The sequence below is a fragment of the Rattus norvegicus genome, chromosome 5 (assembly GCF_036323735.1).
Source record: "Rattus norvegicus strain BN/NHsdMcwi chromosome 5, GRCr8, whole genome shotgun sequence".
Lineage (NCBI taxonomy): Eukaryota > Metazoa > Chordata > Mammalia > Rodentia > Muridae > Rattus > Rattus norvegicus.
In genome coordinates, this window is record NC_086023.1 from 122,598,585 (window position 1) to 122,618,724 (window position 20,140).

General features: G+C 40.2%; 1 long non-coding RNA gene across 1 annotated transcript in view; it reads right to left on the reverse strand.

Moving 5' to 3' along the window:
• The window catches only part of LOC102548249 (uncharacterized), a 43,684-nt gene that overhangs the window by 560 nt on the left and 22,984 nt on the right, over positions 1-20,140 (reverse strand). The window contains exons 5-6 of the long non-coding RNA XR_005505188.2: positions 3,695-4,030; positions 2,017-2,062 (exon numbers count right to left, since the gene is read on the reverse strand). This is a non-coding gene — a long non-coding RNA (uncharacterized LOC102548249). The remainder of the gene's footprint in view (positions 1-2,016; positions 2,063-3,694; positions 4,031-20,140) is intronic.

The following is a 20,140-nucleotide window of genomic DNA, read 5'->3' on the forward strand; positions in this document are numbered from 1 at the left end:
GTCAGCTGGGTTGCGTCACCTACCACAGCGACTCACAGAATCATAGTACGGTTAGTTCAATGTAGAGAAACCCGTTGATTCATTTGACACACAGGGAATCCGAGGTCTAAAAGAGTCACCTAGACCACAACCCTTAGAGCACATAGAAATCCTCATAGACACCACAGCAATCTGCCTATGCCTTTGCTTGTATCGTAGGTTATGCTATTCTAAAAAGAACTGTTTAAATGTTACCAAGTCTTAAAGGCATCATTTTAAAATAAGTCATCCTGAGTGCGTGTGTGCATGCATAGGAGATGACAAATGCTCAATGGGTAGCTCTTACTAACTTAGCCACAGAGAAGTAAGTACCCTGTGGGCAGGAAAGAGTCTGTGCTAGATGAATTCCTCAGTAAGAGGAAATTACTGAATTTCTTTAGAAAATCAAAAGCTTGCCTTTCGGTTCTAGCCAGAACTGACTAGATATTATCATCTGATACCGTGACAAAACAGAATTGGTTACAAAGGTTTTATGCCTAAAAACGCTCCCTGCTCTCTTTTCTACTGAAGGGTCCTTAGCATGGAAAATGTACGTGTTTTTAATGATGATGGGTTCCATTCTCCTCTAGAGCCCTGACTAAAGTGGCTCATCCTAGGGGCCTACAGATCAGACTTTTAATTCTCCACTGGTGACAGTAATGTAGGGACAGAGCCGTGACCTGTCTCCAAGGCATGCAGGCCTGAAGCCATCAGTGGTCACTGAATCCTATGACCTCAGCATGGTGTTCTGTGTGTGAAGGTTTTTTCAGCAATGAGTTTGGTCCTGTCTTAGTTTTATTTTTCCCACTGACTTCTCACTTAATTTCTTCTCGTTTTAAAACTTTTTTATTTAAATTTTATGAGTATGGGTGTTTTGTCTGCATTTATGTCTGTGCTCTAGATGCATATCTGGTGCTTACAGAGGCAAAAAGGGGGCAGGCATCAGGTACTCTGATACTGGAGTTCCAGACAGCTATGAACCATCATGTATATATCCTAGTTCAATGTCTCCTGCTGATAAGACATTCTAACAAAGACAGCTGGGGGAGAAAAAGGATTTAATTGGCACAAAATCCCAAGTTACTGTCTTCACCATAGGGGAAATCAGGATGGCATGACTTTGAAATATCGAGTTGCATCCACAGTCAAGAGCAAAAGGAAAATGCATGTATGCATGCCTGTATTCAATTCATTTCCCTCTTTTCATATAGTTTAGGATCCAAACCTAAGGACCGGTCACCCCCACTCTGAGACTGGGCCTTTCCACATCACTTAATGTAATCAAGACATACTCACAGGCCACCCTGATCTTGACAATCCTTCATTAAGGCTCTCTTCCCAGGTGATTCTGCATGTGTCAAGTTGACAAGTAAAACTAACCATCACAGTATATAAGTCCTATTCCAATTTTGCATTCAAGCTGAAAATAAGAGTCAGACCCTCAGTGTTTGCCTAAGTCTTTGGGAACTGCTGTAGGGCCTTGTGCCTCAGTGTGCTCATCAGTAAAACAAGAATTAATGATTTCTTTGTCATGTGATTATCAAGAGAATCAAACGATAGAAATGATTTCTGGTTCACTGTGCAGGAGTGAGTGTTACTTTCAAGTAAGGAGAGGGGTAGCATGTTTTCTATGTTGTAGTGTTTGCAACCATTTTTCGTATGACTTATCTTGACAATTTCGATCAAATCATCCTGGGATCAGAGTTCTAGACTCAAGAGTATATTTTGTTCATTGAGGATTAGTGTGACTCATGCTCATCTTTGTCTCATGGCTGAGACTGGTTCATTTGGGGGACTCATCTGGGTCATTCAGAAAGTGACACAAAGACAAACAAAACTTTCCACACCTTGTCCCATGAACTAAACTGTCTCCATCCTTCTACAACTGAGTTTCTGAAACTTGTTGCAAATTTTAAACTTCCCTGCTACATTTCATCTAAAATCCGGCATGAATTCTTGATCTTGTACCAACTTTGTGAGCTTAGGAAAGGTCCTTACCTGGTAGGTTTTCAGTTTTCTTGCTCATAAATGGGATCCATTCAATCTATAGCAAAAGATAATTTAGAATGACAGACCATTTTAGCAAAGCTCCAGACACATTCCAAGCATGCAGCAAGTAACAATGTTAATGGCCTATTGTCATGGCTAAATAAGAAAACATACATAGAAAAACATCTCCATACTACCACCTGTTATTTATTTCAGCCTAAAAATTATTTTGGATAGTGATTCTGATAATTCAGATACCAAACCCTCCTTAGCACTTGCGAGTCTTATCTTTGACAATGACGTTAATATTTTCATATACATTGTGTTGAAAAATGATGATCAGGACAGGACAAAAAAATGGAGTTGTTGTTATTTCTGTCTTCCAGATCAGCAATGATCTCTAAAACAATCCTCTATATGCAAAAGAATTGAGGGAAATATAAGTTAAGCCAGGTACACCATCACTAGGCCAACCTGGTCAACAGCACATTAGGGAATATTTTCCTGAAATGCAGTTATATCTAAAGCACCCACTCCTTGGTGCTATCTATTCACATAACTAATAGAGAAGAAGCTATATTGCTTGCAAACTTCTGTTAGTTACATCCCTCTCAAACTACAGGTTTATAATCTGTTCAGAATATGTCATATGACTGATGTCATTCTTGGCAATCTCTACTGCTTGGCTTTGGAAAGTAGGGTAGTGTTTGCCTATCAAACCCTCATAGGGTTATAGTTTATAATGTATTCTCTCTCATTCTCAAAGATCCCTAGTTATAATTTTTAAAAAATTACTGGCAAATCCCTTTCATATCTTGGAAATCATGCATCTGTAGACATGAAATCACTTATACAACAGGGGAGCTATCCTACTTTTTACTCCGTTCAGCTTCTCCAGGAGGTAACCACATAGGTAAGGCCTTAGCTCCTTTGTACTGAGGAAAATAACCTCCTCCATTGAGTATGTAGCTTCATGGAAGATACAATAGAGCAGGGAAGGAGCATTGAAGAGCTTGTCTCCCAATTTTCATGGATCTTCATCAGCTATCATAGAATATATTAATGAACATAGATTTAGTCTAGAGTCTGAAATGTGAATGAGCTTTCTTGCCCATTATGAAAGGTCATAACTGACACCATCTCCCCAGTGGTATGAGTTAATAATACATGATCAGAAGAAGCCCAATCTGCAAGGGTTCTTCTTCAACCTGTCTGCACAATTCCTCTTCTCTGAGTCTAGGTTCCTATCTGGAGTAGAGTCTTCTATCCTACATTCAAGCAAGGTAGACCAAAGAATGTTTTTACAGGTGTCACAACATGGTAAAGAAAAATCAGAGTGATATATTTGTTTTTTTAAGGCTGGATTTTGGAAAAGGTATTCTGGTTTTCATAACCTCCTGTGACAAGAGAAAATCCAGCTATTGAGATGCCCGGAATAGGAAAAGACATTCAGAGAATGCGGTGATGAACTAAGCTCAGATAGGAAGCTTGTTTCTCAGGCTTTCACTTCGGAGTAGAGTTTTCTGATTCCAAACAGGCCTCTAGCATTCCTTCAAGTGCTGTGCTAAGATATACCGCCTCTTGTACATCTTGTGCACTGGAAGACATGGAAAAATAGGTGTGCAAGCAAAAAACTCAGTGACAGTACAAGATGTGCTAAAGTTGAGGACCACATGAGAGCACTTACCTCTTTAGGACTTGGGGGGCCATGTTCAGAGAGCACTCCTCCTAGGAGATCAGATGGAGCCTTCCTATTATGTGAGAAGGGACCCGAGAGATCACCCAGCAGCTTAACACAACTGTTGCTCATATTAAGGATATAATCTCAATTTCTACACCAACATGGTGGCTCGCAAACATCAGTAACTGTAGTTCTTGAGAACCTGAAGTGCTGTTCTGGCCTCCTCCAGCAACATCAGATGTTGATGTACTTGAGGAGACTGATACTAATGCCATTTTTAAAAGTTAGTAGGTTCTTAGGCTCTGATACAAGTTCTCTGAAGAAAAAGCAACCTTAGTCAACCTGTATGAAAAGGAGAAAAGAAACATTTTATAACAAAAAACCAGCTGATGGCTAAAGTCCTGTAGTGGGAGGCAGCACAGCTCCCAGGATGAAGAGAAAGAAGCCCTTTGTGACTCTCAGCATAGAGCAGTAAACAATGCTACTTTATGAGGTATCACCAATAAATCTCGTGTGACCCACTGGCACACGATAAGACTTTCGCTCTTCTTTAAGCACAGTGGGACTCCATCAACATTGTTAAGTAGAGAAGTATTATAACCACACTTTCATTTGGGAATGACTGTTCTAATTATAGCATGCAAACACATTTGGAGGGGATAACAAAGAATGTGGAAGGTGATATTACAAGTCATAACCAAACTATAACAAAATGATCACTTAGACCAGGAAGAGGCTGTGAGGATAAAGAGAAATGAATGCATGTGGTGTTATGTAGAAACCATATTTGCAAGTCTTGGGAATGGGTTAAGGAGGAAAAGACGTGAGAATAAATGTCAGGTTTTTTGACTTATGGAAAGGTGGGAAAGTCTTTCTCAGAAACAAGAAATACAAGGAAGTTCCAATTTGCAGGAAAGCATGTGTTGATTTGGTTTTTTTTGGGGGGGGTGCTGTATTTGTGACAAGGAGTGGGTCATGTGGATGAGGTAACTCAATATGGCAGTCTGAATACAAAGAATTCCAGTCTAGACTCTATCTTACATGCATTTGCAACAATATATATGCACATAAACACACACACACATTATTGACTGTACAAATGAAGACAAATGAAGGTGTGTGTAATTGGTTGGGGAAGGGGGTGGGAATAGGACCGACTAATGAATTTTACTGGCATTTTTGTGAACAAATACATTATTCAAGTATGCTGATTTGAATCCAGGGTACAACCCTTATGTCTTATGAGATTCTCTGATGTCCTCTCCTACAGAAAGAGATGGGTATTCCACTACTGTGCTTCATGTGAGCCTTTATGTAGCACTTCTCATAATGCTACCAAGCACTTTAGGATGATATCCTAGAGAGAGAAAGTATAGTGAGAAGAGGGGTATGGAGATGACTAATCTTTGAAGTACTCTGTAATGTGCAATATAATGTTTAATGCAAAGGAATACACCTGCAAAGGAGAGAGAAACCATAGTAGTGGAAAATTTATAGGAGAACTTTGTGTCTGAGGGAACTGGGTAGCCCGGAACTCACTCTGTAAACCAGGTTGGCCATGAACACCGAAATCATCCTACCTCTGCCTCCCAAGTGCTGGGATTAAAGTTGTGCACCCTCACTGAAGGATGGCTATTTTAAGAAGGAAACTGGTCACAATGGTGTACCTGGGTGCACAATAGAGGAAGGGAAAATTCCATAAGGATCTCTGGTGATGAGAGAGCATTTTTACTCAAGTGATGGCTCAGTAGAGAGTTCTCAGAGAATAAAGAGGTAAGTACAAGTAAGAGTTACTAAGCAGAGGAAGGAAAAGCACTATGAAGAGAGTGGGATGGAGAGATACCTGGAGGAGGCAATTTAACATATAAGAACTATTTAAGCATGTTCTAATAAAAACTGGCATTATCTTACCACTGTTAGAAGGAAATCAAAAATATCAGAGAGAACTCTGAACATCAATGGCATCAGCCTAGAAAGGTGGAAGACAGTGTTAGGGTATACTGATGGAGAAACCAACCTTCAAAGACATTTTAGAAGGGACAGAGGGAGTTTTTTTGTGGATGTAGACTCTGGGAGGTTAACCACAGGTCAGTGGCTACACGCTCCCCACACCAAGGAGTATACAGGGCCAACAGAATTGGATTATGTGTATTTTTTTTTAAAAAGAGGGCATGGATTTCGGAAGGTTGGAAAAATGGAGAGTGGATGTCAGAGGGAACCATGGGGAGGGGTGAGGTATGAATACAATACAGAATGTAAAATTCTCAAAGAATTAATAGAAATGTGGATGTTTGGGAAGAAGGAAGAGGGGGGAGGTGTATTGTGTGAGACTTTTCCCAAAGAGGAGACATACCACATACACACACACACACACACACACACACACACACACACAACCACCACCACCACCACCACCACCACCACCACCATAACAATTCTACTAATATACAATTTGACAAAGTTGTGAGATTCCTGGGGAGACTTACAGGATTATAGGCCATAGGGTCATGAACAATTCAAAGGCAGCTATATCACAGAAAAGCCCACGCCAGCAGGAAGCTGCAAGCTTGGAGCTCTCTGCATGACTTGCAGGCAGCTCAACAGATGGGGAATCTATTCTCTAGGCTATTGTTTACTGAGTCTATAACTTTGGCTGGAGGCCTGTGAATCTTGTTAGTTTTGGCTTTCCTAGACTTGTGAGGTGTATTTCCTGAGTCTCATGAGCTTATACATCAAGATCTAAGTAGGTTTGTAGGTCCAGGAGATGGACCTCTCAACCAATAGCTTATGCAGTCTGTCCTTTAAAAAGAAATATTGGTGAAACTGGCCCAGGACAGAGCTGGTACTCCAGACCCCCTCCTACACCCAGAGACAGTTTAACTCCAAGGTCATCACAACCAGGCTCACAGGTGAGACATCCCCACCACAATAACTGGCCTAACACAGGCCCCAGCAGAGGCAGGCCCTATCTGCCCAGCCCTGCCAGAGACATCTTCCTTCCAGCCCATAACTGGGCCCTGGCCGTTGCTGGTGCTGCAGACTCCTTCCCAGACCCAGAGACATCTTACTACTGGGGGTCACAATCAGGCTCACAGGCTCACAGGAGGAACAGGATCCAGTCAGAGACACTGAGGCCAGTTAACACCTTAGATAACCAGATAGTGAAAGGTAAGAGCAAGAACATAAACAACAGAAAAACAATGCTACTTGGCAACATCAGCACTCAGTTCTCCCACACCACCAAGCCGTGCATGCCCTACCACACCTGAAAAGCAAGATTCCAACCTAAAATACTTTAAAGAGGACAGAAATAGTTTGCTTAAAGAAATTTAGGAGACCATAGGTAAACAAGAAGAAGCCATTAAAGAGGAAATACAAAAAATCCCTTAAAGAATGACAGGAAAACACAACCAAACAGGTGAAGGGACTTAAGAGAACAAAAATGCCAGCCCAGGCTACTATACCCATCACAACTCTTTATCACCATAGATAGAGAAACCAAAATATTCCATGACAAAATAAAATTTAAACATTATCTTTTAATCCATCCTAACAGAGCATAATAGAAGGAAAATTTCAAGAAAAACTAAGAAATTAATCATCTAACAACAAAAGAAGAAAACCACACAAATATAATATCACCACTAACAACAAAAATAACAGAAACCAAAAATCATTGATCTTTAATATGACTGGATTCAATTATCTAATAAAAAGTCATAGGCTAACAGACTGGATATATAAAAACAGGATCCAGCATTTTGCTGCATACAGGAAACACATATGAACAACAAAGAGAAACACTACCTCAGACTGAAAAGCTGGGAAAATTTTTTCCAGACAAATGGTCCCAAGAAACAAACTGAAGTTGCCATTCTAATATCCAATAAAATGGACTTTCAGTCAAAAGTTATCAAAAGAGATGGGGAAGGATACTTCATACTCATCAAAGAAAAAATAATCCATCAAAATGAACTCTCAATTCTAAACATCTATACCCCAAATACAAGGACTGCCACATTTGCAAAAGAAACTTTATTAAAGATCAAAACACACATTGATCCTCACACAGCAATAGTGGGAGACCTCAACACCCCACTCTCACCAATGGATAGATCTTGGAAACAGAAAGCAAACAGAGACACAGTGAACTAAAAGAAGTTATGAACCAAATGGATTTAACAGATATATGCAGAACATTTCACCCTAAAGCAAAAGAATTTATGTTCTTTTCAACACCTCATGGTATCGTCTCCAAAATGGACCATATAATCAGACACAAAAAAGCTCAACAGATACAAGAAGATTTAAACAATTGCATGTATCTGATTACCACAGACTAAGGCTGGTCTTCAATAACAACAAAAACAATGGAAAACACACATACTCATGGAAATGAAACAAGTCTCTACTCAATGATAATTTGGTCAGGGGAGAAATAAAAGAAAAAATTAAAGGCTTTCTAAAATGTAATGAGAATGAAGGCATGGCATCCCCAAACTTATAGGACACAAAGAAGAAAGAGGAAAACTCATATCTCTACCAAGAGGAAAACTCATATCTCTACCAAGAGGAAAACTCATATCTCTGAGTACCTTTATAAAGTAATCGGAGTGATCCTACACTAGCAACTTAACAACATATCTGAAAGCTCTAGAACAAAAAGAAGCAAACACATTCAAGAGGAGTAGACAACCGGAAATAATCAATCTCAGGACTGAAATCAAACAATTAGAAACAAAAAGGCCTATACAAAGAATCAACAAAACTAAGAGCTGTTTTGTTTTGTTTTGTTTTGTTTTGTTTTGTTTTGTTTTGAGAAAATCAACAAGGTAGATAAACCCTTAGCCAGACTAACCAGAGGTCACAGAGAGTGTATCCAAATTAACAAAGTCAGAAATGAAAAGGGAGAGAAAACAGCAGAAACTGAGGATATTAAAAAAATCATCAGATCCTACTACAAAAGCCTGTACTCATCAAAACTGGAAAATCTAGATGAAATGGATGTTTTCTAGACAGATACCAGGTACCAAAGTTGAATCAGGACCAGATAAAAACTATCTAAACACTCCCATAACCCCTAATGAAATAAAAGCAGTCATTAAAAGTCTCCTAACAAAAAAGAAGCCCAAGACCAGATGGTTTTAGTGCAGAATTCTATCAGATCTTCAAAGAAGACCTAATACCAGTACTTCTCAAGCAATTTCACAGAATAGAAACAGAAAGAATACTACTTAATTCATTCTATGAAGCCACAGTTACACTGATACCTAAGCCACACAAAGACCCAGCAAAGAAAGAGAACTTCAGACCAATTTTGCTTATGAATATCAATGCAAAAACAATAAAATTCTCCAAAATCAAATCTAAGGACACATCAAAATGATCATTCACCACAATCAAGTAGGCTTCATCCCACGGATGCAGAGGTGTTTCGATATACTGAAATCCATTAAACTCACAGAGAAAAAAAAATCACATGATCATCTCATTAGATGCTGCAAAGTCTTTGACAAAATGCAACATCCCTTCATGTTAAAAGTCTTGGAAAGATCAGGATATTATACCTAAATATAATAAAAGCAATACACAGCAAACCAACAGCGAACATCAAATTAAATTGAGAGAAACTTGAAGCAATCCCACTAAAATCAAGGACAAAATAAGGCTGTGCACTCCCCATATTTATTCAATATAGTACTCAAAGTTCTAGCTAGAGGAATTAGACAACGAAAGGAAGTCAAAGGGGATACAAATCAGAAAGAAAGAAAGAAGTCAAGGTATCACTGTTTCAGATTATATGATAGCATAAATAAGTGACCCCAATAATTCTACCAGAGAACAACTACAGCTGATAAAAAACTTCAGCAAAGTGGCTGGATGTCAAATTAACACAAACAAAGGATAAATAGACTGAGAAAGAAATTAGGGAAACAACATCCTTCATTATAGTCACAATTAATATAAAATGTCTTGTTGTAACTCTAACCAAGCAAGGGAATGATCTATACAACAAGAACTTCAAATCTTTGAAGAAAGAAATCGAAGATCTCAGAAGATGGAAGGATTGCCCAGGCTCATGGATCAGTAGAAAAACAGTCATCTTACCAAAAGCAATTTACAGATTCAATGCAATCCCCATCAAAATTCCAACTCAACTCTTCATAGAGATAGCAATTCTCAACTTCATCAGGAATGACAAAAAATACAGGATAGTGAAAAAAATTTCAACAATAAAAGAAATTCTGGGGAAATCATCATCCCCAACTTCAAGATGTTCTACAGAGCAATAGTAATAACTAATGACTACATGGTATTGGTACAAAGACAGACAGGTAGATCAATGCAATTGAAGAACTAGAAATAAACCCACATACCTATGGTCACTTGGTCTTTGACAAAAAAGCCAAAACCATACAGTGGAAAAAAGACAGAATTCTCAACAAATGGTGCTGGTCTAACTGGTGGTCTGCATGTAGGAGAAGGCAAATTTATCCACTCTTATCTCCTTGTACAAAGGTCAAGTCCAAGTGAATCAAGGACCACATAAAACCAGATATGCTGAATTCAATAGAAGAGAAAGTGGGAAACTACCTTGAACACATTGGTATAGGGAAAAATTTCCTGAACAGAACACCAGTAGTTCAGGCTCTAAGATTAACAATTGACAAATGTGACCTCATGAAACTGAAAAGCTTCTGTAAGGCAAAGGACACTGTCATTCGGATAAAATGACAATGTACAGATTGGGAAAAGATGTTTACCAACCCTACATCTGATAGAAGGCTAATATCCAATATATACAAAGAACTCAAAGAGTTAGACTCTGGAGAATCAAATAATCCTATTTAAAATGGGGTACAGAGTAAAACAAAGAATTCTCAACTAAGGAATATCGAATGGCCAAGAAGAGCCTAAAGAAATATTCAATATCCTTAGTCATCAGGGAAAGGCAAATCAAAATAACCCTGAGATTTCACCTCACACCAATCAGAATGTCTAAGATCAAAAACTCAAGTGAAACAGCAGATGCTGGTGAAGATGTACAGACATAGGAACACTCTTCCATTGCTGGTAGGATTGCAAGCTGGTACAACTACTTCAGAAATCAATCTGGTGGATCCTCAGAAAATTGGAAATAGAAATTCTACCTGAAGACACAGCTACACCACTCCTGGGCATATACCCAAAAGATGCTCCAATAAATAACAAGGACACATGCTCCACTATGTTCATAGCAGCTTCATTTATAATAGCCAGAAGCTGGAAATAGCCTAGATGTTCCTCAAGGGAAGAATGGATACAGAAAAAGTGATACATTTACGTAATGGAATACTACTCAGCTATTAAGAATGACAGCTTCACAAACTTTGTAAGCAAATAGATGGAACTATAAAATATCATCATGAGTGAACTAACCCAGACCCAAAAGGACATACATGATATATACTCGCTGATAATTAAATATTAACCCCCAAACTCAGAATATTCAGGCTACTACTCACAGGCCATATGAAGCTTAACAAGAAGGAAGGTCAAAGGGTGGATGCTTCAAACCAATTTAGAAGAGGAAAGAAAATAATTATGGGAGGCAGAAGAAGGGAGGGACCCTCATGGGAGAGGGGAAGTGGGGGTGAAAGGGGTAGGACTAAGTATGGGAAATAAGTAGCAGTAGGGAACTTTGGGAACCACCAGAAAATCCCAAAGGCCAGGGATGCAAGAGGCTTCCAGGACCCAATGGGGATGACATTAGTTGAAAGACCCAACGGCAGGAAGATAGAACTTGAAGAGACCACCTCCAGTAGATAGACATGGGCCCCCAGTGGAGGGGTGGGGCCACCCATCCATCTCAAAATTTTTAATCCAGAGCTGTCCCTCTCTAAAGGAAATGTAGGGGCAAAAATGGAGCAGAGGCTGAAGGAAAAGCCATCCAGAGACCACCCTACCCATGTAATCCATCCTACCTGCTGACACCAAACCTTGCCACTATTGCTGATGTCAAGATATGCTTGCAGATGGGGAGTCTGGTATGGATGTCCTCTGAGAGGCTCTGCCAGAAACTGACTAAGGCAGATGCAGATACACAGCCAACCATTGGACTGAGCCCAGGGACTCCAATGGAAGAGTTAGGGGAAGGACTGAAACAGCTGAAGGAGATTGCAACCCCATAGGAAGAAAACCAGTATCAACTAACTGGGCCCGTCAGAGCTTCCAGGGACTAAACCACCAACCAAAGAGTATACATGACTCAAGCTACATATTTGGCAGAGAACTGCCTCATCTGGCATCAGTGGGAATGGGAGGCATGTGGTCCTATGAAGGCTTGATGTCCCGGAGAAGTGGGATGCCCAAAGGGTGAGGTGGGGTGGGAGGGGTTGTGAAGGGTAGACCAGAAAGGGGAATAACATTTAAAATGTAAACAAATAAAATGATTAATAAATTTTTTAAAAAAGGAACGTTGGCTTCCTTTTGCCATTTCTTTTGATCATGAAGGATACTTTTAAAAATTAACTTCCTTTTCTGTTGTTGGTTGTTTCGTTGTTTGAGACAGAGTTTCTCTATGGAGACCTGGCTATCCTGGAACTCTCTCTGTAGACCAGGTTACCCTCAAATTCACAGACACCTGACTGCCCCTGCCTCCTGAGTGCTGGGATTAAAGGTGTGTGCCACCACTACCAGGCATAAATCAACTTAAAATCTACTAGAGAATGCTAAGAAGACCTACCATTGGATTCCAGGAGAAAAACTAATCACAATGAAATATGATAGTTCCTCTTCCGATTGGTGATGAGCATGTCCCTCTGAAGCATGTTTGTTTTGGTCACACCACCAGTGGGATCTGGACTATGAGCATCCATGGTAACATAACTGGACACAGGAGAAAGACACAGTGGACTTTTCTTATTGTGCCCAAATGTGGTAAGTATCTTTGAGATGTGGTGAATCCTGAGCCTTAGAAGGAGGCCTTTACTTCTTGAAGCAGATGGTAAGGGGGGAATTTCATCATGATAAGAAGAGCTTGACATCTGAGAGTTTCTGCTGCTTTGATGGGTTTCTCCCTACGAGATCACACAGGTGTTGGTTCTTCACACAAAGCTCTTTCTTCATGATCCATAGAAGACAACAAGAGTTATGGCTAAGCGTTGGCCTGTGAATTGTGTTGCCTCTCAGCTGTTATCCCAAGTCACACAACCCCTCTCTCTTTGATTGTGTTTTCATTTGTGTATGTGGGAGGATGGGCTGACATGTGGGAGGTGGTCCTTAGCTTGGTCATGTTCAAGAAGTTTGAATATCCTGTCAGGCATCTTTCAGTTTGCCAAACTTGTCCATATTTGTTACTTTTCTTTCACTATGCGTATCAAAGCAAGTGACTTTTGACTTTTGTTTGGGGTCCTAAACTCCTATTTACTATCTGCCTTTCACAGTTTCTTTATGAGTTTAAAACTCAAATTCTTCCGAGACTATCATTATGTAGTCCCATGAGTTCTAACATTTTTCTTCCCCAAGTCCTGGAATAATAGTCATTTCTATAAAACATAAAACTCTATGAAATATTCACTCTTACGGATCATGTGTGTTATCACTGCAGACTCTGCATAAGCCCTAACCCCAGTGGCATTCCCCTAAACTATTTCAAACACCATAAGCTTCCCCACAGTTCGACTGAGAAACAATGTCCACTGGAGTGACTAGCAAAGTACCTGGATTCAGCCCCTGATTGCTGAGCAGAGATTCTGTCTTGACAATGCTACTTCCTCAAACTATTGAGCTATTGTCGGTCCCCAGTTAGTCCAATCATTTTTCTCCAAATCTACCTGCTATTTATCTCTCAAATTCTCTCTGGCTATAATTATATGGAATTGTGTTTCCCTTAGCTACCTCCTTGGCTGTTAAAACACACACACACACACACACACACACACACACACACACACACACTTATTGGAACATTGAGTAGACTTTCTGAGGTGCTTTTCTATCGAGTTCTGAATAGTAATATTGTTTAGGTAACTTGAGCCAGCTCCTTTTGAAAATTTGTTATCTTACTTATTTACATTTCAAATGTTATCCCCTTTCCCAGTTTCCCCTCTGAAAACCCCCTATCTGACTCCCCTCCCTCTGCTTTTATGAGGGTGCTCCCCAACCCGCCCACTCCTGCCTCACTGCCCTAGCATTCCCCTGCTCAGGGGCATTGAACTTTCGCAGGACCTTCCATTGATACCAGATAAGGCCATCCTCTGCTACATATGTGGCTGGAGCCATGGGTTGCTCCATGTGTGCTCTTTGGTTGCTGGCTTAGTCCCTGGGAGCTCTGGGTGTCCGGTTGGTTGATATTGTTGTTCTTCCTATGGGTTTGCAATCCCTTCACCTCCTCCAGGCCTTCCCCTAACTCTGCCATTGGTATCCCTGTGCTCAGTCCAATGGTTGGGAACCAACTCTTCTTATTCAAAATAGCTTGCCTATTTAAATATCTGTATGTCTAAATGATGTTCTCATAGGCCCACAAATTCCAGGCTTGATGATACATGTAACCATTCCATTGAACGTTCAGTTTAAAATGGATTACCAAGTATCTAATACTTGCAAGAACCACTTAGGTCCTCAAGATACAAAAGATACATACATACATGCACACACACACACACACACACACACACACACACACACACACACTAAACATTGCTAGATTATAGTTGTCTCTTTTAAAACTACATTTTAAAAATTAGTGATGCTAATTTTTCTCTCTGGACTAGGATATGGGATTATTTTGTGGTAATCTATCCTAGAAATTTATGTTTAATGCACTGTGACATTTTCCATGGTGTACCTTAATCAAACTTCTTGACGTATTCATGGCTACTTAAGATTTTTGAACTGGAAGAGAAATTTTAAAGTAGCCAGTGTTGTATCTCTTAAGCCTGGACATACACACAAACAAGAGAGGATTTTGTTTTGTTTTGTTTTGTTTTGTTTTAAATGCAGCTTTTGTGTTAGCAGATGTGGGACCAAGATTCTACTCAAGTCACTGCTGTTGCTGTTGCTAGCATATGACATGTTCTTTTATAATAGTTAATCATTACTATCAATTTGAGTACATTTAGAATTGCCTAGAACAATGGTTCTCAACCTGTGGGCTATAACATAGATATTTACATTACAATTCATAACAGAAGCAAAATTACAGTTATAAAGTAGCAGTTAAAATAATTTTATGGTCAGGGTCACAACATGAGGAACTGTATGAAAGGGCCATAGCATTAGGAAGGTTGCAAACCACTGAACTAGAAGCTGGAGAAGATCTGTGAGGACTTTTCAGAGAGGAATGGAGGGGGAAAGACCTATCCTGAATGTGGGTGCTATGGGCTACAGTGCTGATGGAATGAACAGAGGAAAGGGGAAAATGCAAACCAGTATCCAAATGTCCCTTTCTCTTTCCCAGCCCTTGATGATGTGAGCTGCTCAGCTGTCACCTCAATGGACTGAACCCTCTTCTATACTAAGTCAGAATAAATCTCTTCTCCTTCAGTTTCTCTGACATGTATCTTAGTCACAGTGACACCAAAGTAACTACTACAACTTTGAAGAGCATGGAGTTCTGGTTTGTAATTAAGACTATAGTTCAGATTTTGAACAGAATCCTAGATGTGAACAGCTGCCTTGAACTTCCTTTTCTAGTCATTGCAAAATAATAACATCTAGACTTGTTAGTTTACCTGAAACCAAAGGAATACAACATAGAAAACCATGCCTTTCATTATACTAGACTAAAGTCAATGAAGGAGGGTGACCCCTGAGACCCAGGCAACAAGATAGCGAGCCTCATGATTCTCCCAACTCACTGTCTCAAGAGTTTTAAGACATAGTAAACAAAGAGTGGTAACCCAAGAAGTGCCCAGGTGACTTGTGGAGTTGAAGAGACAGAATTAAGAGAGTTAGGGGAGAGCCACATGGCCAGAGTTCTCACAACAGAGATAGCTGAACAGAGAGAGAACTTGAGAGAGCCTGTCTTAGAGTTTCACTGCTGTGAACAGACACCATGACCAAGACAACTCTTATAAGGACAACATTTAACTGGGGCTGGCTTACAGGTTCAGAGGTTCAGCCCATTATCATCAAGGTAGGAGTATGGTAGTGTTCAGACAGGCAAGGTACATGAGGAGCTGAGAGTTCTACATCTTCATCTGAAGGTCACTAGGAAAAGAATGGCTCCCATGTGGTTAGGAGGGGTAGTCTCATTGCCTACCCTTGCAGTAACACATTTTCTCCAACAAGGCCACACCTATTCTAACAAGGCCATATTGCCTAATAGTGGCACTCCATGGGCTAAGCATATTCAAACCATCACAGGGACCAATCCTTTGAAGAATGCACAGAATGCCAATCACTAGTGCAGTGTGAAAAGACTCCTACAGATAAAGTATAAACTGAAGACAGGGATGTAGAGCCCACACAGGACTGGCAGCAGTTTCCACCTCTCCTAGCCAGACTAGAAAGCTTCATGATTGTGGAGCATAGGTTAGAGAACTCAGGTAAAGAATGTTCAGTACTGGTTTGTGCACTGAGAAACCTTGAAAGCAAGACTCCAAAAGATGAAACTGTTCCCTATTAACTTAGCTCCATGACAAAAATCAACCCTGGGGTTTTATTGAAACCTAGAACCTAGTACCAAAGACAGTAAGGCTCACAATACAGACACAAGAGAAGTTAGCAGACTGGAAAGAAGAAAATACAACCCAAAGAAGGAGGAAACTTAAGGAAGCAAAATTGACCCTGAACCCAGAAATGTCAGGAGGAGGGAGGAATACAGGTCATCCTGTGTTCATGGGTTCAAAATGTTAGAAATGAAGATGATAAAAAAAAGATTAACAGAGGATTAGACATTAGAGGAAAAGAAGATCAGTGATTGAAATTCAATCACTTGACTCCTTGAGGCAGCAATATACCAACAAATTCATCTTAACGAAGAGATGATTCATTTTGCCTCACGTTTTTAGATATTATCTGTCATTGTCTTAGTTATTGCTCTGAATAGACAACATGATCACAGGAACTCGTATAAAGGAAACATTTAATTGGGACTGGTTCCAGTTTTAGAGGTTTAGTTCATTATCATCATGGTGGCAAGCACGACAGAATCCAAGCATTCATGATGCTGGAGAAGATGCTGAAAATTCTAGATCTTGATCCACAGGCAGCCAGTAAACACTATGAGCCACAGTGGGCAGAACATGAGCGTGAGAGACCTTAAAGTCCACCCTCATAATGACACACTTCCTCAAACAAGGCCACACCTCCTATTAGTGCTACGACCTTTGGACCCAGCATTCAAACACCCAAGTCTATGGAGTCCATACCTATTCAAACCATCACAATCACGAGGGAGAAGTCATGGTATTAGGAACCTCAGATGGCACACATTATCATCTTGCTTTCTCCTTCTTATTCAGGCATGGAATTCAGCTCAAGGAATGCTCCAACTCATAGCTTAGATGGGTCTCTTCATTTTATCAAAGTTAACCTAGATAATCCCTTACCGGCAGGTCTAGAGGCTAACCTAACCTAGATAATCCTCTACAGACACGCTGAGAGGCTTGCCTTCCAAGTGATTCTAGATCCTATCAAGTTGACAATATCACTTATCATATACCCACCAAAATTCAAAATAGAACACAAGAGAGGATAATTTTAAAAACAAAACCACAAAGGAACAAACAAAGGAAACAACAAACCAGTCATTTTGGATCATTCTGTTCCAAGGCCTCACACGAGGCAGAGTTGGTGACTCTGAAGACAGCTTTACCTCACAACCTTGCTAAGGTTGAAGAAATGCAACTATAGTCAGTGCGTTCATGTTACATAGCTAGTACACTAGACTACTACAAAAATAATGATAGAAACTTTATGGATGTGATGAAAACCATAAAACCACAAATTGAAGCAGCTTAGTAAAGCCCAACCACAAGATGCTTGAAGGAAAATCCATAAAGTCCGTCATAATCAAGTTGCTTAAAGCTAACGATAAAGGGGGAAAACACCCGAAGAGCCAGAGGAAGGAAAGCCTTGTGTTTACAGAGAGCAACAAAGATAAATATGTGAACAGACTTCTTGTCAGATATAATGAATGGAAGCAGGAAGACTTTGGGACAATGTCTTTAAAGGGCCGGCATGTGTGCATGGGGGTGAGTGGCTGTTGAGTAAGACCTGCCTAATCCATGAAAACACTTTTCAGAACCGACCATGAAAGGATGGTTTTAAACCCAGGAGAAGTTAAAAGCACACATGGCTGAAGGGCCTGCACCACAGGAACTGTTAAAGAAACCAAACAAGAAGGAACCGGATGGAAACACAAACCATCGAGGAATGAAGAAAGCCAGACATGGTAGCAACACCATTCAATGTGTACTTTTTTTCCTCATTTAAGAAATCTCTTTAAATGGTAATTGGCTCTTTAAATGGGTGTAAAAATAGTATGGCATGGAATCTATAACATATGTTAATGGAAATGATGAGTGTAAGGAAAGAAAAGCGTGCTGTTGTGAGGCTATCCTTTGTATGTGTGGGAAGGACCAATATTTCCAAGACAGTGACAGAAACATCGGGTTATCATTTGGGACAGGAAGCTTGTAATACTTATACATCCCGAAGTTGATGAGGTTCTATTCTTCTCCACTTTTTCCTCCCTTTCTACTAGCCTTTTAGAACACAAATGGATAGTTTAGCATTTGGGATTGCATAGTCAGAGAACGATGGCAATAGATAGTATTTTTACTGGAGTCTTCATATAAGAGTCCATCTACATCTCCCTGCTCGGAGCCTGATTTTAAAGATTAGAATACTGTGATCCAAGCTAAAATAGAGCCAGCGTGCAAACCTATGTCCCGTCTGTTTGAATTGTGGGCTTTGTTTAGTTTGGTTGTGGTTTTCTGGGAATTTCCACTTGCTATTTTATTGAAATCATAATATCCATGGATATGTTCTCTATCACAAAATTTAGAAGCTTTTAATTGTTTCTTTCAAAATGACATTTGGCTTCTCTTATATAAAAAATAGCTTAATTTACTCTTGTAACACATATAGTTAGTACTGGGGAAATTGACTTAGGAACAATGTCTTTGACTTCAAGAAGCTTCAGTGAGTTTACCACACTGGGAAAGGAGAAGGTAAGTAATACAGTTTGCATTATATCTCAGTGGGAAAAACACCTGGCTAAAGGTCAACAGGTATTTAGAAATCACAGGGAAGAGGATTTGTTATGTCTTCTTCAAGAGCTACAAGGGAGGATAAAGCTAGCATTCTCTGTGCATCACATGTTGCATAACACAGGATGGGGGTATAAAAATACTTCTTAAGTAACTGACAAACCCATAAACATACACACGCACGCACACACACACACACACACACACACACACACACGCACACAGAGCCCATCAGAAACTCCTTCTCATTTTTCCTCTTGTTTCTTTTCTGAGTACATTTTGGAGTAGTTAGCACTAACACAACTACCTCAGAGGTTGTATTGTATAAATGGGAGTGCCCTGATAAATAATTTCAGTGGCTTACAGCAACAGAAATGGATTCATTCTGACACTGGACATTAGAAAGCTAAACTCAAGGTGTTGGCCTGCTCACTTGCAAGACTCCAAAAGACTGTTACGCTGTCTCTTACTTCTCTGCATGCCTTCCCTTGTGGCTATACTTCTCTCCCCTCTCTCCCCTCTCCCCTCCCCTCTCCCCCCTCTCCCCTCTCCCCTCTCCCCTCTCCCCTCTCCCCTCTCCTCTCTCCTCTCTTCCCTCGCCCCTCTCCTCACCTTTCCCCTCTCTCCCCTCTCCCCTCTCTCTGCATGTCTTTGTATATCTTTCTCTTCCATGTATGGCCTCCTGTTTGTGTCTATGATATAGTTTCCTCTTCTGCCTCTATTGAGAATGCTTGCATTGTATTTGAGGTTCGCTTAGTTATCCAGAATTATCTTATCTTTAAAGTCTAGGATGTGGGCATATTTTTGGAGGTGCAGAGCTAAACTCCACCTACTAGAAGGACATTTCTAGCAGCATCAGAAAGACATTGGGAAAAGCAAATTATTCTAGCAATACTTTAACTCAAAATTAGTGCCAAGAAGATAATAGTAAACAAAAATCACTTTTTAAGCAAAAGAAGGAATTCATATTGCTGGTTTTTTTCCACTATGGCTTCATATTGCATTGAATTCCAGCAAAAGCCAGAATTTCCAGTCCATGTTAAAGATGACGTCATCCGAGCTGCATTCCTTCCCCACCCCCACCTGCTTCTGACAGGCTTCTCAGAAACACTGTGCTGGGGAGCTATACTCACGCTTCCAGGCTCCCCTGAGCTTGGATTCTCCATTCCACTGCAAGCTCGTGAGTTGGGTAAATGCCTCCTGAGAAACCTAATTAAAATGGAAGTCATACTGCCAAATTCACGAAGTGTCC